At 36.5% G+C, this 24,063-nt stretch overlaps 1 protein-coding gene across 3 annotated transcripts in view; it reads right to left on the reverse strand.

Moving 5' to 3' along the window:
• Positions 1-24,063, reverse strand: part of Prkd1 (protein kinase D1) — a 328,718-nt gene that overhangs the window by 210,681 nt on the left and 93,974 nt on the right. The window lies entirely within an intron of this gene.

The raw sequence follows: 24,063 nt of genomic DNA on the forward strand, positions 1-24,063 counted from the left end.
AGAATTTGCCTATTAAGAATTTTTGGATGTAGAACCAGAAACTCCTATAGCTTCTAAAATAGAAAAATTGAATGTTTTGGAGAGTTTGGGTTTAATGACATTAATTTGGTTGTCATCAGTCTATAAATGACATTTAATGTCACAAGACTGAATAAGATTCCCAACAATAAGTACAAATATACAGAACCCAGCACTCATCCCTCAGGCATTCCCAACAGTAAGAGGTCTGGAAAATGCAGAGGAAGAAGTGAGTTAGATATTTGGAAAGATAAACTGTTTCCTGGAACAGGTCCAGGAAGACGAAAAACAAACACTGACCAATAGATGCAGCAACTTGAAAGCCACTGCTGAACCTGACCATGGTCCTAGTGGAATGGTGGGGATGCATCTGATTAAATTATGTTAAAAAGACAGTTACAGAAGAATTAAATCCAAAGTATGGATTTGTTGAGGCTCACTACAAACAGCAACAAAGAATAGCACAGAAGCTAAAGGGGCAAGAGAGGTCAAGGGGCAAAAGGCTTTTTGTTGTTATTTGTTTTTTAAGGCAAATGGAAATTTATAACACTTAATTCTTTATTTTATGTTTTCCAGACAACATATTTCCTCAATCCAATTTAATGCTGTAATGACGAAGGCCACTAAGAAATGATGAAATGGATTAGGAAAAGGAAAACATTTTTGCCTAGAAAACTTCTGACCCTCAGGCCAGATCTAATATCAAAGTCATGAAAACCGTACAGGGATTCTAACTGCGTATCAAAAGCAGCAGTGAGTGCTCTGCTCCTCTTCCTCCATGATACTTACATATCAAATTATCAAATCGCCAGAGTGACACTACTCCAAGAACAGGAATAAACAAAGCTGTATCAGGTGATCTTTTAAGGAAATATTACTATGCTTGATAAACAAATTCATGTAAACCATGGATTAAAAGTACTGGTGGTAACTGGTCAAATGTAGTAAGTTTAATTCAATAAAACAGAGCTGTGGGAATGAGGTCACTATCATTGGTTCAACTCAGTGTTCAAAAATGTGCTCTGGAAGGAATAGTTTACAAGTCTGTCTGGAGTATCAGAATTGTACTGTTAGAGCCTATGAATTGGTACAGGTGATCTGATCCTGCCCTCACCAGACCCTTCCATCAGCTTATCACTAAGTGACAAAATTTCCAGGATTGCCCTAAAAAGTTTAGAAAAGTGGCTATTTTCTATGCATTTTAACATATAATTAATTCAAACTACCCGTGAAGACCACAGTTGGTGTAGCCTCTTCATCCTTCTGAAGCCAGAAGATCTTAGGGTACTTCATTACTGCAGAGACAATAAAAGACAAGCTCTTCAGCTTTCTTATTCTTTCTCCTCACCTGGTACCAGGACCCAGAATTGGCCATATGTGGAGCAGATTGCAACTGTACACCATGTACTTTGCATTTCTTTGCCAACGCCAAAATGGTTTTAAGACAGTCAGTGGTTAATATACAGACATAAAACCTTGCCCTAAAATTTAAGCAGAACCCAACTAGTACATATCAGTTATGGAGACATTAAATCACGTACAACTCTAACTTCAGAACTAAATACCATACAAATATTGCCACATATTAAAATTTAAGGTCTTCCAGAAACTACCATGAAGTTGTATGCACATTTTAATACAAAGGCTTGTCCTCAAAAGATTTCCAAGTTATGAAAATGTCAACAGAAATTTCAACAATTAAAATGGACAAACATCAGCATTCCTCTTTTGGAAAATTTTATGTCTTTGAAGACATGTCTGAAATGAAAATTTGCCCCTATAATTTTTTCTTTGAAAATTGCACTTTTCTGACAGCAATATGCATTTCCACGCAGTTCCACCCACTTCCCACTGCTTTTCAGATTCATGTGGCAGAAGCACCACCAAAATACACATACATATTCATAAGCTGTCTGAAGCATTAATTCCACACATGGCAATGTATACTTGCATCTGTGGTTGGAGCTCCTAATTTGCAAAAGCAAATATAATATGTCTAAAAATCTTGATGAGTGAGTCTTTCAAATTCAAGCCCATAACATTAAGGATCCATGTATACTTAATTTCAAGCAGCAAGTCTTGGATAAAGTCTTCTGACTACCTAATATAATTCTCTCCAAGTCAATATCACTATATGAATCTGATTACTGCCCATGCTAATTTCTCTAATTCGCTTCTTATACCTATATCAGGTTATACATATTCATAATCAAAGTCCTCTGGTAGTATACCCTTCTACTCATTTAAACTAAATTGCACTTGCTTTAATATAAATATCATTGTTCCTATTCTAATTTATGAAATGACTAATAAAAATGGCTTATAATGCTTTCTCAAAATACAGAATAGTGTCAGCTTTTTTTTAGTGTACAGTGTTCTATTGGTTAAAACCATGACAAGAAAAAAATTCAAATAATCTTCTATGTAACTGATTTTTTTCCTTTTCTTCATAATGATCAACAATAGTGGAGCTTATTTGCTCCTTCTACCCTAGAGTTCTAAATTTGTTTTAGTAAGCAAGAAGAGCAGATCCCATCCTGATTCCTCTTTCTTGGTGGGAGTACCTCCATGATTTATTTGAATCAAGAAAAGCCAACGTTTGTGAATTCAGAATTTGTAAGAAAAAAAAAGTCTGCATATAGTAAGTGTTGGACAGGTGATCTGGACAAATAAAAAATTAAAAGGTTAATATCAACCTAAAAGTACTACAATAATATGTAAGGATCAAAGTTGTAGACTTGCTAATTTCTTCTCAAATTTCAATATGATAAAAATCATTAAAAGGTGAAACTAGCAATTATTTTAACATGTTAAACTAGTAATTATTTTAACATGGTTAAACAAGTGGTGTTTTAGTGAATCAACTCTGTAAACTTTGATGGAAAAAACAAATTGCTAGTCCACTAATATTTTGGAAAAGCTGACAAATTACTTTGCTTAGAGTTTGAATAACTAGTTTATTTGTTTTGATTTTTATTAATCATTCAAAACAGACATCTGAAATCGCTCAGGGTTTTCTAAGGAAGTCCTACTACTGTCATTGAAGTTTATTATTTGTAGCATACATTTTTCTTCCCCTAAAAATGCTGCAATAGCAAGAATTAGAAAATATTTATTAAGGAATCTTGAAGATAAACATTAAATGTTGAAAAGCAAAACAACTTTATTTAGCAGCTCTATACTCTGATAAGAATGTCTAAGGGGTGGCTATTTTACTACAAATAGGTTTGTCTTCTAGAAAGACTAAGATTACTTATAGTAGATCCTCATTATTTGCCAATTCCTTATTTGAGAATTCACCTATTCATCAAAATGTATCAATGACCCAATGTCAATATCTGCAGTACTTTGGGGGACACTTGCAGGCATGCACAGAGTGCCAAAAATGTTTATTCTTAGTGGACCTATGCCTTCTGATTTCAGTTCTCAAACTCTCAACAAGTATTCTATTCATGCTCTATTTAGTGCCACCTGTTTTAATTTTGTACTTCTTTTTCGTGATTTTACTGCTTAAAATTAGGAGCCCCAAGCATAGTACAGAAGAGCTGTCTACTGTTCCAAAGCACAAGAAGGCTTTGATGTGCCTTGGTTCATGCATAAATTATACTGCTATTGGCCGTGAGCTTATTAATGGTATCTTTTAACAGAAACACACACAAACAAGATTATGTATTGAACAGTTGACAAAAATGTGACAAGTGGCTCACAGAAACAAACAGAGTATAGAGCTGCTAATATTTCTCCTAGTAGCAATAATTCAGTATTTGCTTATTGTGTGTTTGAGGTAACTTTACAAAACAAAACTACCACAATAATGAGAATCAACTGTATACCTCTAATCAATTTGAATTTTGATACACCATCCCAAGGTGAGGCAGCATTGATGATAAAGCAGAGAATTTCCATGTGTTTAAACTATATTTCTCAATTTGTCCATTTGTATTTAATAAAATCCTGTAGTTTTAGACCTTGGGGTTTGCTGGGGGGTTAACTCCAATTTATAACAAACAAAACATTTCTGTTATTGGTCATTATGACCCTGGGCATGAAAATGAAATTATTTTCTACTTAAATCCAAGTTTCAAAACTCACTACTCCTTTCTTCTTTAATATCTTCCTGTTTGGTAAGACTATAGGCAGGAAAATATCTCACTTTCCCCCTCTTATAAAGCCCAAAAGTAAAAATGTGAACACAATAAACTGAATAAATGTGAACACAATAAACACTGATATTTATACATGCTAACTTTAAATCAGAGAGGGAGAAAACTGAGGCTTGTTTTTGTTGTTGTTATTATTTGATTTTCTTGAAACAAAAACCTTTAGTAATATTATAAATCTGTTCCTGGACAGCTAAACTACGAGCATCTTCAGGCTGCTGCAGCCCTCTATTTCTTCAGTCACTTTAAAGACACAATACAATCCCTCATCCTTTCCTTTCTCTCTCCATTCGTTCTCCTTCCATGAGACAATTCCAGCACCAAACCTTCCTATTTAAAAAAGCAGAGACTACTATATGCTATATATATTTTGAACTTTAAAATAGTGTTTAAATTTTTTAAGTTTAAATAATTAAGTAAATAATTTTGTGATGTATTATTGTCAAAATCTGCATTAATTGGTTGAGTTCTCCAAAAGAACCTAATATTGTATGTGTGTGTGTGTGTACACACACACACACAAACTCAGGCAAGAGTTGATGCTGCAGTCTCGAGGGTAAATTTTTCAGTTCTCTTTTTTTTTTTTCTTTGTATGGTCAACTAATTTGATAAGGCCCACCTTCATTATTAACACTAATGATTTTACTTAAAGCTCTCTGATAGTAGATGTTAACCTTACCCACAAAATACCTCCATAGCCAGGCCCAGATTCAACAACTGGGTAGCCATGTTGGCACGTATAACCAATTTTCACAGTACCTTAAGCCATAAGGTTGCTTCTACGAACACCAATAGACAACCGCCAGGACAGGGGCAACTGAGGCAAGAGTTTGGGTCTTAAGTCCCAGCCATTTCACTAACTGTGTGGTTTAAGTCACTTTCCTTCTCTGAAACTGAGTTTTGATTTGTTTTACAAAATAAATAAAAGGGAGGAATGGGTATTAACATTTTGGTGTCATTCAAGTGATTATATGAAAAGTTTAAGGTAATCAATGAGTGGCAGTAATCACGTTATTAGGGTCTATGATTTTATAACTGTATTCCCAGACATTATATATTCCTAGCAGGAGGGAGGTTTTTCAAAAATGTTTAAGGAGGGAAGGAAGGGGAAAAGGGGAGAAAAGAAGGGAGAAATGGAGGCTGGGAAGAAATTAAGGAAAAAAATAAGTAAAGGAGGAGTGAATGTCAAATTTCACTACTGAATAAAACACAATCACTGTACTTTAGACTACAAAAACAAGACTAAAAAATAATCCTTCCTTTTAAACAATTTAGACCTGACTAGTTAAAGCTCAGTTTACAAAGGGACATGATTCAAATATATTAAGAAAGAAATACAGAAGTGAATATATCTAATGCACTTAATTCTTGTGTAAGTTGAAACAAAAGGCACATTCTGACATCATAACAGGTTAAAAACAAACCCATGAGTGTGAGATCAGACACCCAAAGATTTAGACACCACAGTAGATAGATCTAAATGTGCTTTTGTACACATGGAATACTTAACAAATTAACTGATAAGCGTTGCTAACTTTAAATTTAAAACAAGTTTGCTCAGAACTTGTACCTCAGTGGCAGAGCACTTGCCTAGCATATGGGAGGCCAAGCACCACAAAAAATAAAATAAAATAAAATGACCCTATTATAATGGAAAATTTTGTAAAGGAGAACTGTAATTCAGAAAATAGGAGTAATGATAAGAGGCTGAAACCTGAAGAAATGATCAGTGTTTATATCAAATTATCAATGGAAAATAACCTTATCAGGTAACCAATAGGCCCATAAGGTTTTCCCATAACCTAGATAGAATATCCTTCGTGACCAAACAATTCCTTATGTTTCAATTCTGAGCCAAACTTCCCAGTTTCTGAATCCGCTTTGCAGGCATACTGCTATGGAGAGGCAAAACCTGGAAAAGCACATCACCCTGTGAATTAGAACAGGGAGTCTGTGAAGAAAGGCCCAGCTCAGCAGGCCAGGCAGGATCACCTTTAAGGCCCTCCCAAATGCTGGTCTTTGGGTCAGACCTGAGTACTGAAAGCTGAAAGGACCCAGAGACGTCAGGAAAACAAAGGAGGATTAGAAATATTTCAATGAACAGTAGTACAGGATTTAACATGAAGAAAATCACAGCTAAGGTCCAAAGATTGGGAACGACAATGTACATATGGGCTAGAATAAAGAGTCCAGTTTTGATGGGACCCAAGGTCTATACATGGAAAGATTGATCAGTATGACTATAAAAGTAAATTTTGGCCATTTTGGAGAATTTTAACCTACCAGTTTGGAAAAAAATTTTTATTTACTGGCAATAGGAAACCATCAAGGATTGACTTCTCTTCTTGTTGTAGAGCCTGTAAATATAAAAACTGTCATTCTGTAGTAGTATAATTAACTTGTTAAAAACATAGTGGGATGGGACTGGGATTTGTGGCTCAGTGGTAGAGTGCTCACCTAGCATGGGCGCGACCCTGGTTCAATTCTCAGCACCACATAAAAATAATAAAGGCATTGTGTTGTGTCCATCTACCAAAAAAAAAAAAGATTCTCTCCCCCCCCCCCCTTAACAAAAAAAAAACAACATAGTGGGTAACTCTGAGGAAGTAACATATCCACATAGTATATTGCAACAGTCTAAGCAGGAATTAATAATAATCCAAGCTGGGAAGATACACATTGTGATAAAAACAGAGGTGGTGAATATGAGACTCTAAGGAAAGGACAATAGCTGGGATTCACTGAGCAACTGACTGGAAATAGGTGAGAAAGCTAAAAAGGTTAATGCCTAGCCCAAAGTTAGTAATTCAGAGTATGAGAGTGCTCTTTGGCTCTTTAATTACTGATATCCTGTTCTATACCATTCAAACATCATTTCACTTAATGGTTTGAATTTTTAAATACCACTAGTTAACTAACATCCAATTCAAAATGTATAAACACTGTCTTTCTTGCAATCCAACAACCACAGTGAGCTGAAGATTTCTCCAAATGTTCCCATCATCCATAAAAATAGACATGCAAAAGGCAAGGGTACAATCTAATACAATTGTTATGCAGAGTTTTCAAGAGTAAGTGTTCAAAAAGCAAAGTTCTTCAACTAATAGTACTTGTTGTCCTTTCTTGTCAGCTGACATAGATACCAAGAACCATAACACCAATCTGACTCTTCTGAATGTTTTCTACCCCATAAACATGTCCAATGCCTCCCCCTTCCAGAACCTTATTTCCACAAAGAAATATTTAGAAAACAACAAGAGCACCAGAATCTCAGCAAGTAATTTACCAACAGTACAAGCCCAAATGTGCTTCTTTGTGCTACCTCCTCACACACAATCCCAACTAAGAAAATGCATCCTAATGTTTAAAACAGTTACCACAGCAACCAAGTGAACAGTTAAAAAGCGATGAACTTAATCAATGCAAGTCATTGTTGGAAAGATTATCCCTTGAGACAAATCTCTCACTGCTAAGATTTTTGCTATTTATCTGAAGTTTTTTTCTGAAAAGGTAAGAATGACTGACTGTTTCGGATCAATGAGATTTTTTTTTTTCCTTTCAATGAGCTAAAGCTCCCAGTAGATCTGAGCTGTAGTTTTAATCGTGATGTTAATCAATAACAATTACACCCTAAAGAATGCCAACATGGGTTTTCCAGGAAATCTCACAGGTTTTAAAGTGCTGTACTTGTAGAAACAGTCAATGCTATGTGTTGTAAAATAGGATTTAGCTTGGTCTCTTGCCATTTCATTAGTGGAGGACTACAGTGCTCTAGACCCAGAAATGTCAACATAATGCTGCTTAAACTATAATGTCCTAAGAATCACCTAGAGATCTTGTTAAAATACAGGTTCTCATTCACTTGGTCTGGGATGTGGCCTGAGATCTCTGTTTCTACAAGATTGTGGGTGATGTCCATGCTACCAGTCAGCAGACCACACTTGAAGTGTCAATATGTTGCACACCATCTTAGATTGGTCAGCAGAAAGAATGCACATCATACACAATTGCTGAAGAATGCTAATAAATGTAGGATTTCACCATAAGGGAGATTCTACTTCTAGGTCTTCCACCTCACACTGCCCGTCTTGGAAAATAACAAGAAAAATGGTAACATTAAACTTACCTCAAAAAGTAGCAGTTTTTAAATATACTCCAAGGACCCCTAGTTATTTGGGATATGAATAGGTGTTGACAAAAATGAGAATGGTGATAAGAGGCTCAATGGTCATAAAACTAAACTAAACAAAATCAAGCAATTATACTGGCCACAGCTGTTAAGCAGTTTCCTTTACTCACATTGTTCTGAATATAGGAAGTAGAATAAGCTACTTAATCTTCACAGCAACTGTATGAGGCAGGAACTATAGTCATTCCCATTTTGCAAATGTGGAAAAGGGAGCAAGCAGAGGTGAAATCACTTGACCAGAGTCACTATATAAGTGGATGAGGGGGTGGAGCCAGGACTCAACTCCTCTGGAGCTGGTAGCCTCTCAGAGCATGACCAGTCTGCTCTTTGGGACACATGCATGCTTCAGTACTGAAGTGTGAATCACCACAAAGAGAAGCAAATGCTTATAAACTCCCAATAAAGGGGAATATACAATGGAGTGAAGATAGTGTATGAGGACAAACTAGAGAAGGTGAAAATCAGAAAGTAGAAATAACTCTTGGAGAAATAATAGGTGCAAGAGAGTGCATTGTGGAGGTGGACACATCATCATCCATACACTGAAGACTCATCTGCTTGGCAGAAAACACCCAGAGGGGAAAGCAAGTCAAATCCAAGATATCCTCAACCACCAGAGGACACCAACAGTTTGTTCCCCTCAAATACACTAAAAAGAGCTCTCAAGAACAACAGAGTCATGACTGTTCTTATATTACCCAATTTACAGATTATCTGGGTCTCCTTCTTCTTCCTACAGGAGTGTTTGATTGGACATCTTGCTTCAGAGAGCAACTTTGTGAAACTGTTGATAAAATCAGCTTATTTTGCTCTGTCTTGGGCATCTAGCAGTACGTTTAGGAAAAAGAGGTTAGAGTATAAAACTAATGATAAAAGAAAACTCTCATTAATCCTAGATTTCAGTGAACCCTCTTTGCCTGGCTTTCAAGTTTCTGAAGGAGGAAACACACTGAGTGGGTCCAACCTGGATTCTGTGGTCTGAATTAGAAAGCAGAAAGCGCATCTCACAGAGTTGATTTCAGGTCAGGCAGAGTGATAAACAGCACAGTTGTTTGCTTACATGAGCACTGGGAAACAGTTCAGATTGTTCAGACAAGTTGTAAGCAAAAAAAAAAAAAAATGACCTTGGAAAATTCTGAAGTTCACATATCCCTAATGCAATCTATATGCAGAGGTGCTCTTGGAAAACTTTATTACAAACTGAAGGAAAAGAAGAATTTAACTGGAGACAAGGAATTGCCTTTAAGCGTTCTGCAATGATAATTGTGTAAATATATTTCCAAGCACCAAACGAACACAGCTTCATGCAAATAAAACAAGACATGTCTTTCAACCTCAAAAATTGAAACCTATCATAGACTCTGAACTTATTCCTCATCTCCTCCCCGCCTCTATTTGTAAGGTGCTAAGTTGAAGCATCCTAGTTTTGTTATACTAGTACTTCAAACCACACTTACAAACGTTCAAATATTTTAATTTTATCTAAATGTTTTCCATCAGCATGTTCCTTTTTTATAAAAATCCTTCATTGTCCCAAGACACAAATCATATCCTTTTGAATTCCAGATGAAAACATTTTAGGCCTATTTATGATTTTATTTCAATAGACATGTATACATATGTAAAGCAGTTTCAATGTTATTTTAAAATACATTTCACTAGGTCTTGCTGTGTTGATATTAGCACCACACTTAAGAAAATGCTTCCAGGTGGCAGGCACCTGCTCCGGCTTTGAAACCCCAACCCCAAAACCTATACTCAGGCACTAAAATTGGGAAGAGCAACAAACTATATATTTCAGCACCTAGTAGTTTTGGCAGCTCATTTGGAACTGGTTACTGCCAGCTGGGCATTTTGCCATTTCCTTGAGGCAAAATTAAAGTGGAAGATGCAAGGGTTTTATTGTAATTTTCCACCACATATTTATATCATTATGGGTTTTGTGCTGCTCTAGTCTCCACACAGTCTCACTAAATATCTTCTTATTATGACACTGAGATTTGAAGCAAATATAGGATGATGCAATGAAAACAAGTGGGCAGTGTGTATAGTAAATGATTGCTGAAGATAACACCATGTCTATCAGAAAGAACGACATAATTTGCAGGGCCCCTTATTCAAAAGGCAAAGGAATGTACCATTAAAGGTACTAAAATACCCAGCTTCTTCCTTTCTTTCGCAGCTTCTCCCTCAATTGTGATGTGATCCCTCAGGAACAGGGATACCCACACAGTGGGCCCACCCCCCATTCCATGTGTCCACAGCACAGTTACTGCCCACTCACCAGACTTTGATTATCCCCTGACACCAGGCACTAGGACAATACTCTGCACCAAGTAGGGAAGTCCAGCCAGGCACTTCCATGTACAGTTCCTCTGCCCAACCCAGAGACAGACAGAGGAGCCCTGAAGCAGTCCCATCCCTAAGCAAGGATGCATTGGGAATCTAGACCAGGGGTGGGCAAGAGACTCATCCTGAATGGAGACAGACACATCAATGCCCTGCTCTGAGGCCTGAAAAACTCTTGCTCCAGACCCCTGCCTTCCCTGCCAGGGACAGAAGAGAGCAGTGATTGTTAGACAAAGGCAAGGAAGGAAGAAGCCAGGTAGGGCTGGCTCCTAGTAGGTAGGGGAACAAGCAGCAGAGAACCCACCAGAAGGAAGCTGCATCTGAACCTAGGCTTCAAGACCTGTGGCAGGCACCACTGTCCCATTCAACTTCACTCACAAAACACAAGTGTACACAAAAAAATTAAGGATTTCAAGAGAGCTAAGTTAGAGCATTAAACCCCAAGCCAACTGCACTCATGACTGAGTGATGAAGCCAACCCTGATGTACGTAAAAATCCAAGGCCTGTGCTCACTTCTGCAGCACACACACTAAAATTGGATAGATCTCATTACCCTAGTTGTGATTCTACACTGTAGGTTTGTAAAATATAATTGTGAGAAAATGTGTCACGTTACAAAAGATCTCTCTGTATTATTTCTTCTAAGAGAATATTGTAATTATCTGTATCACAAAAGGATCCAAGGACTATTAAATGGGCATGTACAACCTACAGGCAATTATTATCCAAACTATCTAAATAGGGAGACGTTCAGAACATTAATTTCACATCCATATAACATAAAAGAGCAATACGTAAAATAACTTGTTGAATACAAAATCTCTATAAACACCATATTAACCATGTGAATTCTTCCTCATGAACAATATGTTCAGTTATGTTTCTTGTTAAAACATTTCTTACTTATTTAAGTTAAAATGAAAATGTGCATTCTTCTCACTGGTCCCGGTGGGGCATGCCTGTAATCCCAGCAGCTTGGGAGGCTGAGGCAGGAGGATCATTAGTTCAAAGACAGCCTTAGCAATAGCAAGGCACAAAGCAACTCAGTGAGACCCTATCTGCCTCTAAATAAAATACAAAATAGGGCTGGGGATGTGGCTCAGTGGTCAAGTGCCCCGAGTTTGAACCCTGGTATCCCCCCACAAAAAAGAAAACATGCCTTCTAGAAACTAGAAATACACTTTCTGAAGTAGTCTATGTAAAAGCATGCCTGTATTCACAAAAGACAATCTCACGTGGTAGTGCCAAAGTCAAACTTTAAATGTTAAATTCTTGTAACCAGAAATTGATATGTGTGCCATTTAAAACTGAAAATACATATTTGATGTGGGTACAGTTACTTTTCTATGCAAAAGATCAAATATCTTGCTTGTCAGATGCTAAAACACCAGAGTATACTAAGAAACATTTGAACATTTTAAGCTGAGTTCCCAGAACTGGTCCAGGTGAGAATTCTGTTTTGGTGTTTAATGCCTGTGAATGTAAGCAAATGCCCAAAGGGGATCAGTCTTGATACATTCCTAGGGCAACAACATGGCCAAATCTATAGGGCCTTGGAGACTGAGACTACCCAAAAGGCACTTATTCCTATTTAGATGTGCTAAGGGAGGTAAAGGAAGAAAGATGCTTAATACCACATAGCCTAGAACACTTGAAATATTCAATAGATGTTAGCAATTAATATTAATAACTGCAGTATGCTCCCTAAATGATCCTCCAAGTGTTTAATACTAATTCTCAGCCTAAATTATGCAACCATTGACTATATTTACCATTTCTTGTTCTGTCACAAGATGGTCTTTGCCTGGATCAGCCCACCTTTGGTTTTAGTCAGAACTTTACAGAGACCCATAGAATTGTATAAGAGAAAGAAAAAAGTTTGGGATCCAAATTAATTTTGCCACTGCTAACTCTGTACTTCTGGTAAATATGGGGCTGTTCATTAGCAAAATGGAATTTGAATTTCAAAGATGAATGAATATTCATTCACTTTGAGTAATTACATACTAAGGCATCAGAATCTATTTGTTGAATGAAAGACTGAATTAATGAATGGGTATGTGCAGACTTCTCTGCAACCTGGCTCTTTTCTTCTCTTTATTCACTAAATTCCCATGCAGTTTCATTTCAAAGTTAAAATATCAAAGTGGAAGGGGTGGGACCCCAGATAGAACAGCACTGTGCTCATGACCTCACTTGACTGTATCATGTGGTCCCGCTGCATAATTAATCATTGCCAGCAGCAGTCAGGTGTAAGCATGCCAACAACTCTATGTCACGGTTTGCCAGGTGTGGTGAATTACTGCATCTTCCTCTAGCCAAGCTTTGCGCCTGGAAGTCTAACAAAAAGCACTTAAGAACCTTCTGAGGCAGGAGAGCAGTGTTGGCGGACGATCAAGTACTCCCTGCTAGTGGTGCCCCAGTTTGGTTCTGACAGTCCCAAGTTCTTATAAATGTCTAGGCTCCTGGTACAAAGGAAGAGGGCTTTTCCCTGCCTCATCTTGGTCCCTGTGAGTTCTGAATAGTTCACCTCTTAGGTCTGTCTGCATGTGCCCTCACTGCAGTCTGCACACCTGACTTCAGTGCACTTTCTCAAAAGTATATTCAAAACCCTCTCCACTCAGCTTAGGCTCAGATCCCAGGCTGGCTGCATGCCCTGTCTCGGCGATTCCAGGCTGCCTCCACTGCTGGCACCAACACAAATACAGCTTTGTATCTACTATCAAAAAGACCTTGAATCTGCTCTGTTCTCTCATCGATTCCTTAGCACTTGAAACTAAGCTAATTATATTTCATGCAATTTAATTGACTATAGACAAAACTTTCAACGACTAAGCAAAATATAGGCAAGAGCCAACCTGAATTGTGACACTGTGCAAACAGTGTAAATGATGGCTAAATATTTGAATAAACACCAATCTAAACTAAGATGACAAAATGTATGGTTTTACAGATGAGCAATACAAAGAGGTTTGTATTGATTCTTTTTTTTTAAATTTCATTTTTATTTTCAATCATTGTTATTTTTCCTCTACATATATCCTTTGGGGCTTTCTCTTTTTTAAAAAATTTTATTTATTTATTTTTATGTGACGCTAAGAATCGAATCCAGTGCCTCACATGGGCTTGGCAAGCACTCTACCACTGAGCTACAACCCCAGCCCCTATGTTGATTCTTAAAAATAAATTTTCTAAAATATGCCAATAAATCAACTGCAATTCCAAGTTCCCTGGTTAATTCAAGCTCTATTGAAAAGATTTCTCACTAGCTTTAAAATTCAAAAGTCACTTTTAAAAAAGTGTATAAAATGACCTTTTAATCATTAAATAAAAATTACCACAGTGGACTTCACACTACAACATTAAATAATTAATCTTGATATGATAAAATTACTATTAGGAATATCTAAATTATTTAAAATAATCAAATATGATAATCAGTTATTTATTTCTAATCCACTAGTAAATCATTGTTAACATGAATACCATGGAATCTTGTGGTTTATATGCTTCCAGTATATTCTCACCCCTCCGTTCCAGAAATTCAGTATTTAAATGTCCCTAGAGGGAAACTATCCAAACCAAGATGTTAAACATGACAATGCAAGGAAAAATCCATCCAAGTATAAAATGCATGTATTTGGCACACACTGAAGTCTGAATATGAAAAGAGAAGACACTAAAAATGGGGAGACAATCAATGGTAAAAATCTAACCATTAAGATCCTAGAACAATTTACAGAACTACGAAATGGAACACTCACTAAGAATTCAGCTTAATATGTCTTTTAACACTCACCCTGTCTGAACAGTGAAACATGACTCATTGTCTCAGTGTTTTTCCTAAGGCACCAGTAAGAATGCACATACTATAAGATTTTTAAGTGGATTCAGAGTTCACTAAACACTTCCAACTCCACTTCTCAACTCTAGCCCCCATTTCTATTATCTGATGAACTACAGAAATTACAATAGCACCCATGTCTACCAATTTAAAGTGGCATCTCTTTTCTACACATTAATAATACTAATTTCTTCATTAATTTAAGAAAATATTTCTACCTCTAGTGTAGGTGTTAGCAAAGAGAACACTCTAATAACCAGAACATAGTCAACAGTTAATCAAAACTCCTCTTAAAAGCTTTTTATCAGCAGTTGATAGAAATCAGTAGAGAGAGATAATCAGATGTCCTGCGCTATCAACACTGCCTAATAAGGGGAATAATCATGTACCACACATTAATCAACAACAACAGAAACATGGTGATAGGGAGCTGTGTTCATTGTTTTTAAAAATATATTTCCTTGTTACTTAAATCTAGTGTTATGAAATCTATATAACATCATTAAAATTGTTACCTATGTACGCATTTATATAATCTGGAAAATTATTTACTTAAGTTTTAATCATATGAAGTCCAAAAAATGAACTTGTTTTAATTGTCTATTATGCTTAAGTACTAGTTGATTTTTTTCTCTTGAAATACATCCTCAGCTGCATCAATGTTAATCATCAGAAGTTTATAATTACTCTGATTTGCCCTCTATAAAGATGTCAGTTTGGGGCTTCTTTAGCCCTGTTGAGAATTTGTTATTTCAATGAATTGTAAAATTGTCATCCAGTATATAATGTTCTCAATGATGTAAATGATCTGGTCTCTGTAACCTAATGTCTCAGCACATTGAAATGCTCCCAAATTCCTGGAAGCCCAAGAGATCATGTTTTCTCTATTCCTGCCTTCAGAATGAAGGAGACTACCAGTGACTTACTAGGCTCCAAAATGATTCATTCTATTATATTTAAATAAAAAAGATATATGAAGGCTTGAAGTATTACAATACAGTTTCCAAATATACACTTGGATTTTTCTGCAAGCTAGAGAATTTTTTTTTTAAGAGTGACAACACGCTTCCTAGGATCATCTTCAAATATATGCTTTCTTTCAAGTTTATATACCTGACATCTGTTGAATTTTAAACTAAAATGAATGTGTTACATAGGAACAAGAGAGCGGGCTTCTGCCAAACCAACGGGCAGGCAAGCTGTGAGTGATCAGAGGTTTGAGGGCATATAAACATATTTAGCCTTTTGTAGTCAAGAGCTTTCCTCAAACAACCAAGGCACAAGCACAAATGGCAAATTTATATGTCTTGATTTTTGAAAAGACTAAATTTCAAAACAAAAAATTCACATTCCTTCAGTAAAGAGTCCCCTAGCTTTGCAGAGGACCCTCAGAAGAGCTGTGAGTTCTGGTTTCCACCAGTTATACCATGAGAGAAAAGGATGAGCACAGTGAGATCAGAAGAAAGGGAAAGCTTTCGTTTTATTTAACAAACACATACCATTTACTATTATAGGCACTATCTTAATAATACTGCAAGTGTTATCTCAATAGACCCTCATGATAACTGTATAGGTAGTACTATTGTGTCATCCCATTTTAAAGATGAGAATACAGAGGACAGAGAAGAAGTAACTTGCCTGAGATCACTGCATTTGCGAACTTCTGAGCCAGGATTTGAACCCAAGTAGTGAGATCCCCAGAGTCTATGTTCACAACCTCTGCCAGATCCTGCCTCTGCTATCCACTGCTTCCAGGATTCTCATAAGCTCCTCCCAAAAAGCCAAAAAAGAAAGAAAACATCCTAACTATAGAGGAAAAGAAAAGTGTATAGCTTTAGCATTTTTTCTTTCTCAAAGGCAATTATTTTTTTCATAAAAAAAAAAACTGTCTTCCAAACACAAATGACAAAAACAGCAGGGAAGGAAATGCTATTTTCAAGTTTCTAGGAGGTTATCATAAACAATGAAGAGAGAAAAACAAATTAAAGTTTAAAAAAAAATGGCATTCGACAGCATCCCTTCTACCTCACTGCCTATGACAAAAGACTGCCCTGTGTGCAGTGGCCTTACTGAGCACCCTACAGTGTGAAAATGAAGGATGACCATGCTTGGAAAGAAAAGAGAAGCATATTGTAAGCAAGTGTAAATGCACAGTAAGGTCTGAATGTTGTGGAAATAAGCCCAGGCTGCTTCTCAATTCATGAGTTTAGCTGAGATGGCAGAACAGATGATAAACAACAGCAAACAGAGACACCACTCCACACAGTTCTCTCCAGTAGTGAGGATAAATATCCATAGCAGCCTATTTAATTCAAAGCTAATTTACTTCCTTGTTTAACCAGTCTAAATATTTGCTATCTATTAAATATTCATGCATTGTGTTTTAATACCTTCAGGGATTTATTCTCCAAGGAATTAATTTATAAGTACCTGTAGTCAAAATAGCACACTTTTCTGAAAATAACTAAAGCTTTTATTCAAAGTCTTATTAAAATATCAATAAATTGGTCATAATGTAGGTCTGAAGAAGAATTTAATCTTATTGGCATTTAAGATCTCAAACACTGAAAAAATATATATATTTCAATTGAGAAAAACTGTCACCTCTTCTCTGGTAGAGCTATTTTATTTGGTTTTAGTATTGATGGAAATTCAATAATGGTATTTTATTTCTTCATGCAGTACCAGAAAGGAACTATTTATTTATCAAATATTAGACCATTCAATCAACTTCTTTTGCATATAGTTTTTGAAGGGGTTTTATTTTATTTATTTTATTTTATTTTATTTCTATGTGAGTTTCACAAATAGGATCAGTTTACTCACATAAAATAAAGTAATAATTTTCATGTAGTTCTTACTTAGCTATGGTAATAGCCTACTAGTACTATGAATTCAACTACTTGCTAGTTTAAGAAAAAGAAATGATTAAGGAAAAGCTACAGACCACCCAATTCCAAAATAAGGAATGTTCTATCAAAAAAGGGTGAGGAAGCCTCCACTGTTTTCTTTAAAAATGTTAGTCAATGTCAAGAAATACCAAGAAATAAATATCAAATAAAATACCTTACCCGGGGCTAGAACTTGTACTGGAAGAAGATAAAATGCTCTAAATGAACTTTCTGGCTCAGTTGATAAAACTGAACCACAAATGGTAGTCTTACCAAGTATTTAACGAATCATAAATTTACTGAGATTGATAATTATACTTATTGTACTCAAGAATACCTGATCCTTGGGCAATACACATTGAAGGAGGTAAGTGCAAAGGGCCAGGGTATGCAAGATCCTCAAATGGTTCAAGAAGAAAGAGTATGAGAAAAGCAGAGCACCAAATGATAAAGAACTGAGGTAAAAGATTTAGGTGAATTGGTATCAAAGCTAGAGGAATGGTCCTTGTATTATTTTTATTATTGGAAATCTTGCTGTAAATTTGGGACTAATTCTAAATTTTTTTAAAAATGAAAACATTTGACCTGCACCAGCAATAGGGATTAACTACCAGACACAGAGCTCAGTCCTTCCAAATCATAAAAGCCTAGAGTCTCCAACACCTACCCTAAAGATACTAATATTATGTTGTAGACTATCATAATCAATCCTCAAAAACTTGGTTCATAACATATGCTAGTCATTTCTAACAGTAAGGTTTCTCCACAGGGCATTACTAGATACAACCCAGTTCCTCAGCCCCCATGACAAGAAGGTAAAGCTAGGTTGTTACCATATGAGCCCCAGTAATAAGGGCATTCAGAACCAATGCCTTCTGGATACAACTCTATCGGTCTAAGTAAATACTCATTTAGTGAACTTACTATCCTAGTGCAGGCACTAGGATATATTCTAGAAAGAAAAAAAAATGAATAAACTTTGGCACTAATCTTAAGAAACTCAACCACCTAAAGGAGAAAAGGGCACAGAACTCTGAAATAACAAAAAGAATCTATGAAATGCCCTTGTGATACCAAGTGCTCCAGAAGGCTTCAGTGAGAAGACAACATTAATTTTATTCAATAAATATTTGCTCTGTGTCAGGGAAAGGAACCTTAAGGACGAGTAAATACCCCGTTCCCCAAACTGACAGGAAAAGAAGTGAGAAGGAAATCCCAGGTGAAATCTACCAATAACATAAGAAAACGGCAGAAAGCCATGCAAGTGCGAGTGTTTCCACTGAATAGTAAGGGGGCTGGTATGACCATAAGAACAACATCTAATGAGGTTGTGGATAATGGGAAGGTAAAACCAATTAGGAGAAATAACAAGAGAGTCCTATGAAGACAATTAATAGAATATTTTCTGCAAGAAAACCTAAGTGATAAAATTGCCTTAGAAAGACCATTCTGGTTGAAATGCTCAGTGTGAATCATTAAGACAGAAGTTAGGCTCAACAGTTCTCTTGTAATTCCAATCGTCTTCATGTGTTGAGATCAAAGTTTGAATGGAGACAAAATGAACAAGGAAAGGAAGATAAATGGACATAGATGTATGGGGTTTAGCCACCACTGATCTCGTCTGATGAGATATGGTGGGTGGAAGCTGAGATGGAAGTCAAACTCTGGAGGTCATTAGCGGTGACCAAAGAAAAGGGGGAAAGACCAAATTAACTTTGAGTGTACTGAGTTTAAGAGTCTGCTGTGGTGTGCTTAGAAACATCTGATAGAGAATTTAGAATCATGGGAAATGCACTGAAGTTCCAGGGAGAAGTCAGAGTAAATGTCAAGATGCTGTGGTCATCAGGTCATCGGTGATAATGAGCAAATACAAGATCATTTTCTTGATTTCTCTAAGGAAGGTTTTGGAGACTGAGAAGACAGCTAAGGATAAATATCTGAAAATGATCAAAAAGAAAACAAGCCAGAGGGATGAAGGATAACAAGAAGAAGCAGAGTTACATGGTAGCACACAGTGCCAGTACCTTGTGTATGGGCCAGGCACCCAGTGACCACAGTTCAGCCAACATTCAAGACTTCTCACTGTGGCTTGCCATCCACCAGATGCTTTGCCAGATCCTGACCATTCAAGCAGTCCTAGTTTTCTGCTCTTTCAGAACGACATGTGACTTTGGAGTTTGGATAGAGAGTTCCAGTTATCATTCTGATCACTTTCTTACACAAAGAATTGCAGAATTAAACAAAGGATTTTAAAAGGGGCATGATCACGGTCACACTAGAGGCTTAAAAACCATCAGGCTCATAAAAGGAAAAAAATGTTCACAAAAGAATTCTTAAATACATTCACCCCTCTTCAAAATATTACAATAAACCATTGTTAATATAGCGCAAACGTTCCAATTGCAACACAACAAAGCCTGGCCATTCTGGGTTAAACAATAGCATCCTCCACAAGGAATGTGTGTGGATGCACAGTGAGAGCATGTGTGCCTGCACACACAGACCCACGCATGACCTCCTCAAACAGTCAGACTCCACAGTCAGAGCAACCTTTTAAACACTTTGCCTTTATCACCCGCAGCGACCACCAGTCTGGTGCAATCATCTATCCTCTCCCCAAAACAGTGATACCTGTAATCAGTAACTCAGCATAGCAACCAGGTTTTACAACTAACTCCATGAATCAATTTGTTCTATATTTAAATTTTTCCATTTTAAATTTCATGATTAATGTACTACCCAGATCCTCAATGTTTTTGACCTCCCAGGTCACTATGGAAAGTAATCTGTTTTTCTTGTACAATCATTTGAATAAATAATACCCAGCCATCTGACTACAAGTATTCATTACACATGAGCTATAGAAAATAATCAGTCTCAGATCAAGTTTAGTAGCTTCAAAACAAATGACGTAGGTATGATTTATACCGAATCTTTGAATATTTTTTCCTCTAGAAACTGATCTGAATTTCATCCTATATTCACTGCACAATCTTCTTTTTTGCATTTTATGTCTATTTCTCTAGGGTAATATTCACTTTATGCCTTCTAACTTAGCAAATAAACTTAGATCCAAAATGGCTTTACCGTTTGTCTAGCATGTTAATAGAGCAATAATTATTTTAGTGCTTCAATCTGGACAGTCAAAAAGATGACCTTATGATGAACCTCCTGTAAGAGAAACAGTACTGTTTATAAATAAAATGTCATGCTGAAAGATCCTTAGCTTCCAAAGAGAGAAAGCAATCACTGTTTGCAGGCAGTTAATGTTCTGCCCTTTACTTTAGGTACATAATATCTAGATTTTCATCAACATTTTTTAAAATGTTGCTCTAAGTACAGAATCCTGGGTTTTGTTCATGCATATCTGGAAACTATTCTGCTTAGGGAATATCCCACAAGAGGCAAGGATGTAAAAGCACATTCTCTACTGATGCTTGCTACTAAGAAAATACTCCCCCGGTTCATGCTTCAGTCCTATGAAATTCTTAAAGGGACGTCTGACTAAAGAAGAGCTAGACATTTCTGTGAAGAATGGAGATACCAAAAAAAAAAAAAAAAAATCCCCAAGGAAATTTCAAAGTTAAGCCAAAAGTAAATTAAACAACAGAATAATTAATTCAAGATTGAAGCAGTGCCGTTAAGTTTAAAAGTCACATTTGGAATCAAAGGCAATGAAATTCCAACATTAACAGGCTGGGGGACCTTAGACAAGTTGTTGACTTTGCTGAAACTCCAGATGGAAAGAAAGAAATATACCATGGAACAAAATAAGCCTAGCATTTTGTACCCATAAGCACTCACTAAATATTACCTTCCTGCTTGGCTTTCCACTTTGATAATATAAATGACAACATCATTAGGGAATTCCATAATTTTCCATTGTGTGTGTGTGGTTTACCTTTCAATGATTACTTGTCAGCCTGTAAACAAAGAATAGCACAAATATTCCATTTTGATAAATGTTAAGTAACCAACACAAGTGAATTCATAAGCTGCTATTTTTAATGTTTATTATTTGCAGAGCCTATGTATTCACAGAAAAATGTAAAAGAGAAAGCCATTCAACTGCAGACATATTAAAGTATATATTCGATTACTAAGTATAAACAAGGCTCATAATTTAAAAAATACCCTGGGTCCTAACCCCATTGGGTATATTGTTCCAAATAACAACATCACTGAATAAGTACCATATTACCACTTCCTTTGTACTACCTAGTAAACTGGATCAAATACAAAACACTCTTTAATGGGGCACTGTCCTCATTATATAACCTAGTAGCTGACATGAAAGGGAAAAGGGTCAAATCCACTTTTGTAAAGTTCTTTGGTAACAGGTCAGAGAACAGAAACCTTAGAATGGGACAATTATAAGTTGTTCATAGGAGAGGAAAAAAGGTTTTTAATCATTGATTCCCAATTGTGAAGATTCCAGAACATCATATTCACACTAATAAACATTTTTCATCTTAATGATGAATAGCTACCTGCTGAAGTCTAAAGAAACAGGAGCCCACTCCTAATTGGAAACTGCAAGACTGAGTGTATTTTCCATTGTGTGTTTTGGCTCTCCAAATGTTCAACTGGAGAACTCTAAGGCAAATCTTAGAAATTCCCTCAGTGCCCCATAAGCTGACACATTTTTCGGACACACTACATGCATTCATTTTAATCAGAATATGCACAGTTGGAATGTAATGCTTGAGGCCCTTGCATTTTTTCATCAGTGTGTGTGAATTTTAAGTGAGTTTTCGCCACGGTGAGGGTGCAGCAATTCTGTACTTGGGAAGTTCTTAAATGGAAATAATAGGACCCAAATGTTCTAATGTTCCTTTATTCATTTCAGAGAAATAGTCTCTGTCACACTTGCAATCTTCTGCCAACGTCTACATGGATCAAACTTAGTGGTAGCCAACTAAGCTAAATAATGTTTTGTCCAAGTTTCCAAAACAAGTTTTCACAATTTTCCATTTGTGAAAATTAAAGGTAAGAAATACACTTTGCCATTTCAAATGACCACAATGATTTGAAGAACAGAATTGATTTTTTACTCCCATCCTCCTTCCAGACCCTGACTACCATTCTTTAAGTAGTAGTAATAGTAGCATGGTGCTCTCTTTCCTTCCCTGGTGAATGAGATCTATCAACTGAAAGTCAATTTAAACTCAATATTGTTTTCTAAAATCTGGGTTCCATACCAATTCTCAGGGGGAAAAATGTGACATTCTCCAACTACAACCTCTGTAGCAAATAATCTGTCAAAAATTTTACTTGAAAACAAACAACGTGGGCTGAGGATGTAACTCAATGGCAAAGAGCTTGCCTAGCATGCACCAAGCCCTGGGTTCAATCTCCAGTACTCAAAAATAAAAATAAATTAGAATCATGCTACTCTAAGTATAGGTCAAGGACCAACAACAGTGAATATGTTGGGAAGGATCTTACCCAGGCCTACTACGTTCAAATTTCCTATTTTAATGAGTCCAGGGTGACCAATTTGCACAGTAATGGTTGAGAGGCACCATCTCAGAAGATAGTATATCCATGGACAAACAATTTCCACACTAGTGTAACTTTTCTGGTTTCTCATTCCAGAATGGAGTTATTAAAATGTTAAAGGTTAGAGCAATAGGGTTATTTCTGGAAGAGAAAGTTAGACTTAAGTATTTCACATTTATAGTCTGAATGGCAGTATGACCATTGGTTTCATACTCATCTGATGGCTTGCAGAACTCCCTTTCTGATACCTCCTCCTGCTTGGTCCCCCTCTTCCCAAAGCATCATTTTCCACTCTCATTGCCTCCACACCTCCTTTTTGTTCATCTCTTTTTATTTCTTCCTTTTCTTTCCATTCTACTCATTCCAACTTTGTCCTTCAAATTCTCTTACCTAATAATAATAGTGAATCCTATTCATACATTTTATTCTCCCTTGACTAACTGAAGACTTTGTTGGTCCTTGGATCTTTAGGGACAGAGGAAGGAAAAAGATCCTCTATTCCTAAATTTACACAATCAGAAAGAAATTCAACAGTTAATAATACTTAACCTAATGTTTAAAAGGCACATGCATGCACTCTTATAGTTTCATTATGTAAGTCTTGCAGGAGAGGATCAGGCAAAATATGTACTGAATTAGATATAAACACTTTGCAAACATCTGTTGAAGTTTTTAAATGGCTACAAAATTTTTGACACTTCTCCATTTAGAGAAGAGATCTGCAACCCTTTCTGGACAGGCTTGTGACTGCTTCCGCCAACAGAATGCCATGGAAATAATGGTATGTAACATCTGTGGCTAGTTCTGAAGAGGACAATGGCACTTTCCCCATCATTACTTGTAACTGTCCTTCTTTTAGGGAGCCACTCCTGGTAACTAGCCCAAGTTGTACAGTGTTGACACACACATACAAGCAGTCCACTGGATGGCCCCAGCAGAGCCAAGACTTCCATCATCATTGCCCATAACTCTCAGATGGAAGTGAAAAGGACTTCAGATGATTTCAGACCCAGCCATTCAAGTCTTTCTACCCAGACCCCAGACATCATGGAAGAGAGACTAAAGAGTACCTGTGACCTATCTTTATTCCGGACCTACAAAATTCATGA

Source organism: Marmota flaviventris, chromosome 2 (assembly GCF_047511675.1).
Source record: "Marmota flaviventris isolate mMarFla1 chromosome 2, mMarFla1.hap1, whole genome shotgun sequence".
Taxonomy (NCBI): Eukaryota; Metazoa; Chordata; class Mammalia; order Rodentia; family Sciuridae; genus Marmota; species Marmota flaviventris.